The 12,037-nt window shown below is 39.7% G+C and overlaps 1 long non-coding RNA gene across 1 annotated transcript in view; it reads right to left on the minus strand.

Moving 5' to 3' along the window:
- LOC137154638 (uncharacterized) overlaps positions 1 to 12,037 on the minus strand; it is a 164,985-nt gene that overhangs the window by 6,719 nt on the left and 146,229 nt on the right. The gene's annotated exons all lie outside the window — the stretch shown is intronic.

The raw sequence follows: 12,037 nt of genomic DNA on the forward strand, positions 1-12,037 counted from the left end.
TTCCCCATCTTGGCGGTAGCATGGTTTGTAAAAAAGTTTTATAGCACAATTAAGCCCTGTTCACATTGGCTTGAGATACAGTGTGTTAGCACCTTTGTGGCAAGAACCATGTTTAAGCAGTGTAATCAGAGCCTTCATTTTTGTCAGCCAAAACTCTGTGTGTGTGTTTGTGTGTGTGTGCGTTTACCCACGTTTGTATGAATCGATTGAGATTTGGAAAAAAAAAAATATTTTCCTCTGTTGAATAAATATCAACGTATGTGCTTATAGCTAAGTTTTCTATCTAATTTATTCCATAGTATTTAGATTGCATAGTACAGCTAATGGGTTATACATTTATGTACTTTTTATACAATGCATTTTTTACAGACTTGTTTGCAGTTTGCAAAAAAAAAAAAAAAGAAAAAGAAAAAAAACTTTGTAAAAATTGTAACAATTAGGTACACACTAAATTTGTCACTAAAATATTCTAAAAGATATCTAGGCTTTCTGATTTAAATTTTTCACAGGAGTTTGTTTTTTTCTTTAAGGGGTTACTAAATGCCAATGGAAAAATGAATAGATAAATAATTTCTCTTTAAAAATTAAACGAACCAAGTGCCTGATCTTGTGTCCATTGCAGTGAGTGGCAAAATTATTCTTGATTTCAATGGGAGGTGACTCGGATTCTGGAACACTGAAGACCTGATCCAAAGTTTATTGAAGTTAGTGAAAAAGATGCCTATTGACTTCAACAGGCTTCAGATCAGGCCCTAAAACTGTATATGTAGCCCTCCTGGAACTCTTACACGTCTGTAGTCCCCCTGACTTCACAGACTGGGGTTCAACTTTGGTCTATGGCAAACAGTGTGTGGGGAGAGAAAGGGTATTTGCATGAATGATGCCACATCCAACACCAACTAGCTCCGACTTGCATGAGACCATAGAATGGTTTTGTGAACCAATTTGCAGTATAGTTAATACCTGTGTACACTGGCAAAGGGAGCCATGTTAGCCACTTCATGCTAGCAGTTTTTAAGTTTGGTTAGCTAGCAGCTGCTGGCATGAACTCCAGTCCTTCTACCATTAAAGACAATGGCAAAACTCCCACAGACTTCAGCTGGAGTAGGATTGGGCTCATGATTTTCCTGGCCAGAGCAGAGAGAGCCTCATTTTTTAAAAAAAGCTTAATGTTTTAGAGCTCAAAAAGCCAACTCCCTCCAGAAGTTTATATGTGGTAAAAGGGGACTGGTTCTGGAAAACATGAAACTAACATGAGAAAATTCTCAAGTGAGGAAAGAAAAGAAGATTTTAGATGTGGTGGGTGAGTTACATGATATACATATTGGAAAGAGTGGGAGGTTTTCAAGACAACAAGTAACTGTTCCCAACCCTGCTCAGTAGTTTTAATTCATATGTACACCCGGTTTCCAAATTTTAAAAGGTTCTCTCCCTTCAATCTCTAGACTCAGTCATGGGGTTTTCATTTGTGGTCAGAGTTATTTAAAGAAGAGGGAAATGAAAACCTATATGATAAAATAAAATCAGAAATTGGGATGCTAATTAAGACTGACTGATTCTAGCACAGCCCCCTCCCCTCCGATAATTTGGTTTAATTAAATTTGCATGTCCTCAAAATAGCATTATAAATTGCTACCACATTTGACAAGTTCTTTGAGGGGATGTGATCTTGAAAATAACCTCTCTTTTCAGGTAGTAGCATAGTAAAGAAAAGAAAAAGGAAAGGCTTTTAAATGCTAATATATTCCCTTCCATATAAGCCACTCCTTGTGAAATTTAAAAGTTAAAAATATATTTTCAATATATATTTTAAAATTGAAATATATTTCTTCAGTATCTCTCCAGCCCTCTTGCTGTAAAGTTCCCCAGACATTATAAAATGCTGCCTCCTCTCATTTAAAAAAAAAATCTATAAACGTCAGATGTTAACGGTACATACAACCTGGAGAGCCTGCTTATGTACAACACTGAGATATGTATTTGTGAGGACAAATGTATTTATCTGTGATTGTATTCTAAGGCTTTAGGAAAAGGGAATGCTTGCAGATGGTTATGATTCCTTTTGGGATTATTCTGCACTTACATTTCACAGCAGAATGTTGATATAGGGCCCCAACCTGTACCCACTAAAGGGAGTGGGGGTTTTGCCATTGACTTCAACAGGAGCAGTCCCTTGACAATCATTGTAAAATAATACGGAATCATAAATACCCCGTTATTTGTATTTAGATGTGATGCAAGTCATCAAGTTAATGTAAGTGTAGCACTACAAACTTAAGGAGAGGTTGGCAGCATCCTCTGAGTTGGAGAAGCTTACTTACATGTAAAAGTATATGTGCTCAATAAAAAAAAAAAAGAAAAGAAAGGTTGCTCTTGCTTATGCTGAATAGTGACTTTCTCTGTAAATAATCCTACTGAGCTCAGTGGGGCTACATACATAGTAAGTATTACTCAACATGAGTAACAGTGGCAGAATCTGTTCCTAAAATGTAGACAAGAAGGCATGCAGCGGAGTTATTAACATCTTTAAATTAAAACTCACATCAATCATAACAACATGGGTCAATGTAAGAACCAGTTTCTGATCTCCTTACTAATACTTAGTAGAGCCTAATTCCACAACTGGTGTCATTGCCTGTAAAGGGACTACTTATGGAGTAAGGTGCTATGAGGTATGAGTAAGGGAAATAGGAAGCTGGTCTTATATGAACAATAATAAATTATATTTCCATGGGCAGAAATAAGCAACTTCTGGGTTCTATAGCTATTTATTTTTTATTTTTTTTTAAATACAGTGAATTTGTGTTAATTCTCAATGGGATTTTGTATTTAAACGCTTTGAAAACTACATTGATGATGGGTTGAAGATATATATGTATATGTATATATGTGTATTATATATATCTACTATATATATATATACACACACACACACATCAGTATATATGTATATACATATATATAAATTATGAAAGCCAAGATATTATGAAGCCTATTTTGTTTTTATCATTTTGTGTTTTGTTGTTGATGTTGTTATTATTATTATTTTATTATTATTTTGCATATTACATGCAGTGCTTTAACCAATGTCTATTTGGCTAATGTAATTAAAGTTGTTAATTTATATGAGTACATTTCCACTATGTCAATGGTTTCTTAATATTTATTGTGTAGAAGGATTGGTTTTTTAATTTACAATATGTTTAAAGAGGTAACAGTTTGATATGTTCTCATTTGTTTATATTAGAAGTTATTTATTTTCACGGCATTCCGTCTGATATTTTGATATTTGGAAGGCATGCTACCTATACTTTGTACAGTTAGTGGGCAGTATTCATCAGCTCCCAGTAGATTCTTAGTCCTTACATTAAATAAAATACCTGTTTGGGGATTTTTATTTTAAATCTTTCTTATTGGTTTGCCAGGAATAACTCAGCGCACTAATTGTAAGACACTCTGCCTGCGTGACCAATTTATTCCTACTGTAATTGCTCGAGACAGAGGACCAAAATTGTCCCTGGTGTAAGTCCAATGACTTCAGTGAAGTTACATCACAGATTAATTTGGCTTTCAGGGAGAAAATGCCTGTAGTGTAAGAGAATGCAAGGAAAAGGCAGAGCGAGAGAAAGGGAAGAGAATTTGCATTTGGAGGGATATTGAAGTGTTAAAAATGTTTGGGTCCGGTACAATTTTATTTTTTGTTGTTCCTTTTGTTATCTTGTTCTTTCCCTACACAACAACAGCAACAACACAAGTGAAATAAATAAAGGGAGTTTCACTAAGCTTTGTGTACTCATTCCTTAATATTTATTTCTGGTTGGGAAGGTGGGGTGCTGAGGAAATATCAGAAAAAGGGAGACAGAAAAGTGAAACATGCAGATGCCTCTTAGTGTAAAACAGATCTTAAAGTTCGGAATTCCACCTTCACTACTTATTAATTCAGGTACATGGTCCTAGAGGTGGTGGAATTTTTCATTCATTAATGTTTTTGTTAGTGGAAGATACCAAAGTCTGAAAGAGAAAGCAAAGCACATCTTACACATTTTGAGGCTGTTAATTCTTCCACGACCCATCAGCACATTTCGCTCCAACTACTAAAGGATTAAAGACATATACAAGAACAAAGAGAATTAGGAGTTACCCTAGCAAGATAAAATTACAAGGGCTACTAGTCCAATGAATCAAGGTATAAACTGATCAATAGTTCTATGAATTGCACAAACAGGCATAAAATAAATTTCCCCATGGTGCTATAGTATTTCACATTTAGGTACATTCTGAAGGTTTTACCTTTTTTTTTGTAGCAGTCCTGATTGCCTATGAATACAGCTAGTCCAGGCTATATGGACCATTGTCGTGTTCCAATATATCAAGTTGCAGGAAGTAGGAATATTGAGGTTCATCTTTATGATTGATTGCCTGCCTAGTGTTCAAGTGCACTCCATGCTTGCTACCAGTTGGCCTTTCAATAAATAGAACTTTTTTCTGCAGAGCCTGGAGAACCGACTTCCTTTCTTCTAGGTTATTAACCTGAACACCACTTTTCAGCAAATCAACAGTCACTGCCAGAGAAAATCATTGGCACTAACAATGCAGCAGGGATTAAATAAGGAATTGAATGCTTTTATTAATATGTATATCATTTGCAACTATGCCAGAAAAAGAAATCTAAATAGTACCAGTAATTGCACTAGGAAGACAAGACTATAAGGGCTATCAGTTCTTATGCTTCAAGGTATAAAGTGACTAACAGTGATAAAAGTGAAATCAAACTCACATTGCAGGAATTAAGCTGTTCACTCAAGGGGGTCAGGAAGAAATTTACCCCCACACGTTTCACCGAGTGTTAAATAAATGGGCAAATGTATTAGGGGGTGTTCTCCTCTCTCTGGGGTGCCATCAACCCCTGGTGGAAGCATATAATAAACAGATGGGAGCACGGTGTCATCCAGAATTCTTACATTCCTATTAAGTGCCCTGTGGATCACTTTATCTTTTTCAATGATATTGAGTACAATTGCTATTATTTGGACTGTAACTGAAATGCTTCATTTAGAATGAACAATGAAGACCAAGGGGTACATTCCATGTTGATGGAGCAATCCCTGGCAAAATTGTTCATATGATAGAGGCAAACAGTAGAAGGGAGATTGTATTTTACAATAGAGATAAAATGGAAACTGTTTCCACAAATACTTTAACTCTTGTTGATCTTCACGCTTTTCAAAGGCTGAGGCATGTGGCACTCAACCTTGAATAGACACTTGCTTGGTTTGTACTCATATGTATGTTGCCTTTCGTTATATTCTGAGCTCCCTTTGGGTTTCTTTGTATGCAGTGATCTTACTGAAATATGGGACCAAATTCTGCTTTCAGATAACCAGTGTAAATCTGGAATATTCCACCTATTTCAATAGCAGCAGGACTGAACAATAATCTGTAGTAAAGAAGTAAAAGAAAGACATTCCTGCTTTTCTGCATGTTGTGGAGAAGCAGCCTGCACATAACCTGTCTTAGGAAGTTGTGTTGGTTCCTGAGACCAGCTTTCCTCTGTGTTGTTTTAGTCTGAATGCCAATATCATATGAACAAATTGGCAGACATTAATGAGAAATTAAACAATAAGTGGACATGAATAGATTAATGGAGTGGTGCTGAAGAATGGTTCCACAGATCTTAGCATTTCTGTTGTGCCCTGCAGTGCTGCAAATTCCAGGAGGAAAACCTGTGATGTAAATGTCAGTCTATCCAGCCCCTCATAGGCTTACTTGTCTTGTGGGAGTTGTTTCATGTACCACATGCTGGGCAATAATATGAAAGGATTTCATGTTGCTAAAACTAAACTGGCTCTTTATTGCGAGAACTATTTACAGAGATGCTGCAACTGCAGCTACCACTCAAACCATGTGCATACATACTAACTTCCTGGTGCCTCCTTCAAACTCTTTCCTCCTGCAACCTGTGCTCCGTCCCCCAAGTCCCACACAGGTTGCTACAGGAGTGAGCTGCATGCGTCTCTTCTTGGCCTACATGTGGCACTGAAAAATTCCATGGGCCTCATCATTGCCCTGCTCTTTCTGCTGAAGGTAGATCAAATGGGGTATGGAATGCTATAGCAAAATAGCTATCCTAGAGCACTGTATACAAAACAGAATAGGGAGTAACAGAGAAGGTAGCGTGCAAGACACCAGCAGATAGACTTTCTGTGGATGGTGCGGAATCTAAATTAACTGTAAGGTTCCACTCATCCTTGCCACAGCCATAGGAAAAGAGAAGAAGCACCCTTTATCTCCCCCTCAATAACAAAGGTGCCAAGAGGGGTACCTTAGCTGACAACATCCACAAAAAATTCAAAAAGAGGGTATGCCTCCAACCCTCCCTCACAGTAACTGAGGGTCTCCACAGTTACTTTATCATTGAATAGAGCTATCACCATTTATTGATGCAATGTCCAAAATTCAAACACAACACTGCAACTCAATGACAGGGAACTGTGGCGCATTTTTTTTGATGTAATCCATTGTGTGTCCATTTGATGAGGAACATCTGTCACCTTCATTATTAGCTGCTGTGCTTTTACAAGACAAGCAACCAAACAGGTTCTGAAATGATGTAACCACTTTATTCAGACTAGAACAACATTGAGAGCAAAGCTGGCCTCAGGAACCATCACAGCTCCCTAAGACAGGCTCCTATGCAGGCTGCTTCTCCACAACATACAGAAAAGAAAGAATGTTTTTCTTTTAATTCTTTAAGCTACAGATTATGGCCCAGTCCTGTTGCAATTAAAGTCAGTGGAGCATTCCAGATTTACACTGATTATCTGAAAGCAAATTTGGTCCCATATTTCAATAAGATCAATGAATACAAAGAAATCCAAAAGAGCTGAGAGCATAACAGAAGACAACATACATATGAGTACAAACCAAGCAAGTGACTATTCAAGATCTAACGCCGCTTGTCTAAGCTTTAGAAAAGCACAAAGATCACCAAGGGTTAAGGTATTTGTGGAAAAAGCTTCCATTTTACCTTCACTGTAAAACAATCTCCAATCTCCCTTCTACCGTATTCCTCTAACCTTATTGAGCACTGTCTATTTCCTAACATTTTCCTTCATCTCCCTCATTTGGACTTCACAGTCTTTTCCACTCCTTTCTTGGGAAGTGGAAACTGCCCTTCCCAACATCATCTCACCAATGACCTCTACGTTTAGCCACTTTAATTTCTGTAGACATGCATAAGGAAGAGACAGCACCACATAGTGGCCTGAGCCATTGACCCTTTTTTGTCACTTCAGTAGCATACGAGGGCTGTAATGCTGCTTTAAATGGCATTTGAGGATTCTCTCAGGCATAGTGGTTCTACACCACCTCAACATGGCGTCTGGGTAGGAAACAGGCAACAGAGAATATAGCACCCCAGCAATTTCCAACTGGCCTCCACAGGCCTCTTCTCCATTCTTATCCTTCTCTTTCAGTGGACATGACTGACCACTCCCTTCCTCCTTGAAATATTATTTTCCTTTGCCTTCAGACACTGTGCACATTACATGTTTTCCTCTTACCTATCTGATTTCCTCCAGTGTCTGCTTTGGAGACTCTGCCTCCTCCTTCTCTGCCCTTCCTCATGCTCCCTCTACAATCTATCCTGAAGCAACTGCATAAATTCTCAAGAGTCTAATGACTTTTCCTATATCAGTTGCACCCATATTTATCTTTCTATCCTTGTCCTCTCCCCTGCTAATCAATCCTTCATTTCTTACTATACTATTTATCCAGCATCTCCTCCTGGATATCCCACTGCTAGCTCCAGGTCAACATATATCAAAAAAGAATTCCTCATCTTTCTTCCAAAGGGCAGGCTGAGGAATTAGAAAGAGAAATTTATTGTGGCAGTTGGGAAAGCCTGTTGCTGATTTTCCATTGCATTGCTTCAGTTTTACATTGGTATGACTCCAGTATATCTCTGGCTTATATATCATCCCTCACTGTCAGGCTCAGAGGTAGGCCACTCTACCTTACTGCATCAGACAGCAAACCACCACCAACTGGAAGTCTAGACAGAGGCTCTGGCCCTCTGAGCAGGCCCGAGCCACACAGAGTCTATAGCTCTGGCCTCTGGGCAGGGCAGAGTAAGAAGCAGTCTTTAGCCCAAAGCCTCCTGGCTAGGACAGACAGCAACTCAAAGTTTGGGGCTCTGACCCTGTGGGTGGGGCAGAGCAGCAAGCAGTATTTAGCTTCCGCCTTCCAGCTGGAACAGACACCAGTCACAATCTAGGGGACCACAGCCTCCTGGCTAAGGCAGGCCACAAACAAGGCACAGTGTGGGTGGGGTTGGTGACCAGGAGGTAAGTGAACTTGGGCCCACCCTGTGCCACTGGATTCCAGTCCAGGCCCTAACAGTAGCAGGTGGTCCCTCACTGTCAGGCTTGAAGGGAGGCCACTCTACCTCACTACAGTGGCATAACAACATGGAGAATCAGGCTCTATCTGGACGTTGAACCAATGTTTCTACAGTGAATAAACTGAATACCATAAGGCAAAAGGCAGTTATTATGGTGCAGTAAAATCAGGGCAGCTCTGCTATCCATCTAATTGTAGCCAGATATTATTCATTTTAATGACATTTTTATAAGTTCCTTTCCTTTTGAATCACAAAACAACATAATCCCCCAGGCTAGTCAGCTTCAACCTCTGACGATGATTTTTTGAGCATCTTGCACTCAAAGGCTAATCAGTGTTTCCTCCAGTAAATTCAAATGAAATCCCTGCTAGCTGTTTCGGTCACACAGGCTGTAGGCACCTATTGGAAGCCAACTCTTGGGTAAATCAGCTTGTGAATGACCAAATCTGGCCTGCTGCATTCATACAACAGCAGCAGAGATTATATTGTTTAGTTCATTATTCCTGGTCTATACTGTCTAAGTAGTAAGAAGGGGGGAACAAAAACAACTCAAAACGAAACAAAGATGAGTGATGTGGGAAGATGCAGATAAAAAAAAATTATGAACGGCCTTTAAACTGTTCTTGTATAAACACAAGTGTTATACAAGGGGTTTTTTTTCCCCATAGGGAAAAGGAGGGAGTGTAGACTGAAAAGGAGACATGGGTGTAACTTCAAAGATATGAACACACCAGTGGGCAATAAATATTTATAAAACAAGACATGGGCAATAGAACAATAGCCTGCCACACAGTCCTTCCACAAAATGATATATGGAAGACTAAACCACGATAAAGAAATGCAGAGTAAAGTAACAGTGGGCCTAAATTTAGATTTATGTAGGTTTCCAAACGCAGCATTTTCAAGTATATTAAATGAAAAAGAGGGAAGAGAGGAAAGATGAAGGATTTTTCAAACTAAACACAACTGTTTCACATCTTTCTTTGTTTTTTTTTCCTTTTTAAATTTCCCTCAACTTCCAGCCTTTGTTCCTTTGTCTCATAACACATTATTATTCTCAATATGACAAAAGCTGTACTTTTTATGCCACATTTTTTATATATTTCTAAAGGGAAATCAAAGACAGACCTTTGACTGCAAGGAGATATAGAAGTTTGCTTCATGCTATAATGTGCTCCATTCACCATTTCCAGTTAATGTCTTCACTGACAGACTGTCACCTATGTAAATCCTTGATTGACAGGGTAGTTGAACAGACTACCACCTTCAGAAAACCAGGTACTTCTGCTTTAAATTCATAGACATTCTATTGACATCAATGGATAATGAAGACCTTCCTAGTACATTTAGCAGCACAGGAGAGTTGCAGAAGTCAGATTTGCATGTTAAATACCTTGAGGGAGTGGGACTCGAACGTGAACATCCTTCATGATAAATTTTAGACTGCTAATCATTAATATATGGAACTAACCTCTGAAGTACAGCTTCAAATGGCAATGAAAAGTGAAAGTATGTCCCTAAGGAGTGATTTGTTCTCAACAGAACTATTTCTTGTGTGTATTCAGAGTTATATCTGATAATAAAAATGTTTTTCATAGAATCATAGAGTTGGAAGGGACCTCAGGAGGTCATCTGGTCCAACCCCCTGCTCAAAGCAGGACTAACCAGGACTAACCTCAGCTAAATAATCCCAGCCAGGGCTTTGTCAAGCCGCAGCTTAAAAATCTCCAAACATGGAGATTCCACCACCTCCCTACGTAACCCATTCCAGTGCTTCACCACCCTCCTAGTGAAAAACTTTTTCCTAATGTCTAACCTAGACCTCCCCCACTGCAACTTGAGACCATTGCTCCTTGTTCTGTCATCTGCCACCACTGAGAACAGCCTAGCTCCATCCTCCCTGGAACCCCCTTTCAGGTAGCTAGAGGCTGCTATCAAATCCCCCCTCATTCTTCTCTTCTGCAGACTAAACAAGCCTAGTTCCCTCAGCCTCTCCTCATAAGTCTTGTGCTCCAGCCCCCTAATCATTTTTGTTGCCCTCCGCTGGACTCTCTCCAACTTCTCCACATCCTTTTTGTAGTGGGGGGCCCAAAACTGGACACAATACTCCAAATGCGGCCTCACCAATGCCAAATAGAGGGGAATAATCACTTCCCTCGATCTGCTGGCAATGCTCCTATTAATGCAGCCCAATATGCTATTAGCCTTCTTGGCAACCAGGGCACTCTGCTGACTCATATCCAGCTTCTTATCCACTGTTACCCCCAGATCCTTTTCTGCAGAACTGCTGCCTAGCTCATCAGTCCCCAGTCTGTAACTGTGCATGGGATTCTTCTGTTCCAAGTACAGGACTCTACACTTGTCCTTTTTGCACTTCATCAGATTTTTTTTGGCCCAGTCCTCCAATTTGTCTAGGTCCCTCTGTATCCTATCCCTACCTTCCAGGGTATCTACCACTCCCCCTAGCTTAGTGTCATCTGCAAACTTGCTGAGGGTGCAATCTACCCCATCTTCCAGATCATTAATGAAGATGTTGAACAAAACCGGCCCCAGGACCGACCCCTGGGGCACTCCGCTTGTGACTGGTTGCCAGCTAGACATGGAGCCATTGATCACTACTCGTTGAGCCCTATGCTCTAGCCAGTTCTCTATCCATTTTATAGTCCATTCATCCAACCCATACTTCTTTAACTTGCTGATAAGAATACTGTGAGAGACTGTATCAAAAGCTTTGCTAAAGTCAAGGTATATCACGTCCACCGCTTTCCCCACATCCACAAAGCCAGTCACTTCTTCATAGAAAGCCATCAGATTGGTCAGGCATGACTTTCCCTTGGTGAATCCATGTTGACTGTTCCTAATCACCTTCCTCTCATCTAAGTGCCTTAAAATGGATTCCTTGAGGACCTGCTCCATGATTTTTCCAGGGATTGAGGTGAGGCTGACCGGTCTGTAGTTCCCTGGATCCTCTTTCCTAACTTTCTTGAAGATGGGCACTATATTTGCTTTTTTCCAGTCATCAGGGACCTCCCTCAATTGCCACGAGCTTTCAAAGTTAATAGCTAATGGCTCTGAAATCACACCAGCCAACTCCCTCAGCACCGTTGGGTGCATTGCATCCGGCCCCATGGACTTGTGTTTTTACTGCTTTTTACTTCCATTACCCCTGCCAGCCTAGAGTAAAAATCAAAAATGAGTTGTATTCTGTTCCATCTTCTGCATCGTGTCCAGAAATGTTTACTGAACTCCAATCAGTTACACCTACGCAAATCCACTGAAGACAATGGGGGTGACAGGTGTCTGCGAAGGCATAATTTGAAGAAAAAAGAGTTGCATAGGTGGTCAATGGGGTTAACATTTAGGAAGACCTAAACTAGCCTGCAGTATCTGATGACAATGTATCAGAAGAAAGAACCTAGCTTCACCCTCAAACCCAAACGCAGAGCTAGTGTTTAGAAAATACTGCTTTTTGCTTATAAAATGATACCTTTTGATGCAGAAACTATTTACAGACAATGCCATTTTTACAGTCACTTTTTTCAGAGTGAAGCCACACTTTACCACACAGTAGAACATTATGGCATTTTTAAGCTTAAAGAGAAAAGGAAGATTTCAAAGGCAAGGTTTAAGTGAATT

The sequence above is a fragment of the Emydura macquarii genome, unplaced genomic scaffold (assembly GCF_026122565.2).
Source record: "Emydura macquarii macquarii isolate MOO-44397 ecotype Brisbane River unplaced genomic scaffold, CSIRO-AGI_Emac_v2 contig_1263, whole genome shotgun sequence".
NCBI classification, from domain to species: domain Eukaryota; kingdom Metazoa; phylum Chordata; order Testudines; family Chelidae; genus Emydura; species Emydura macquarii.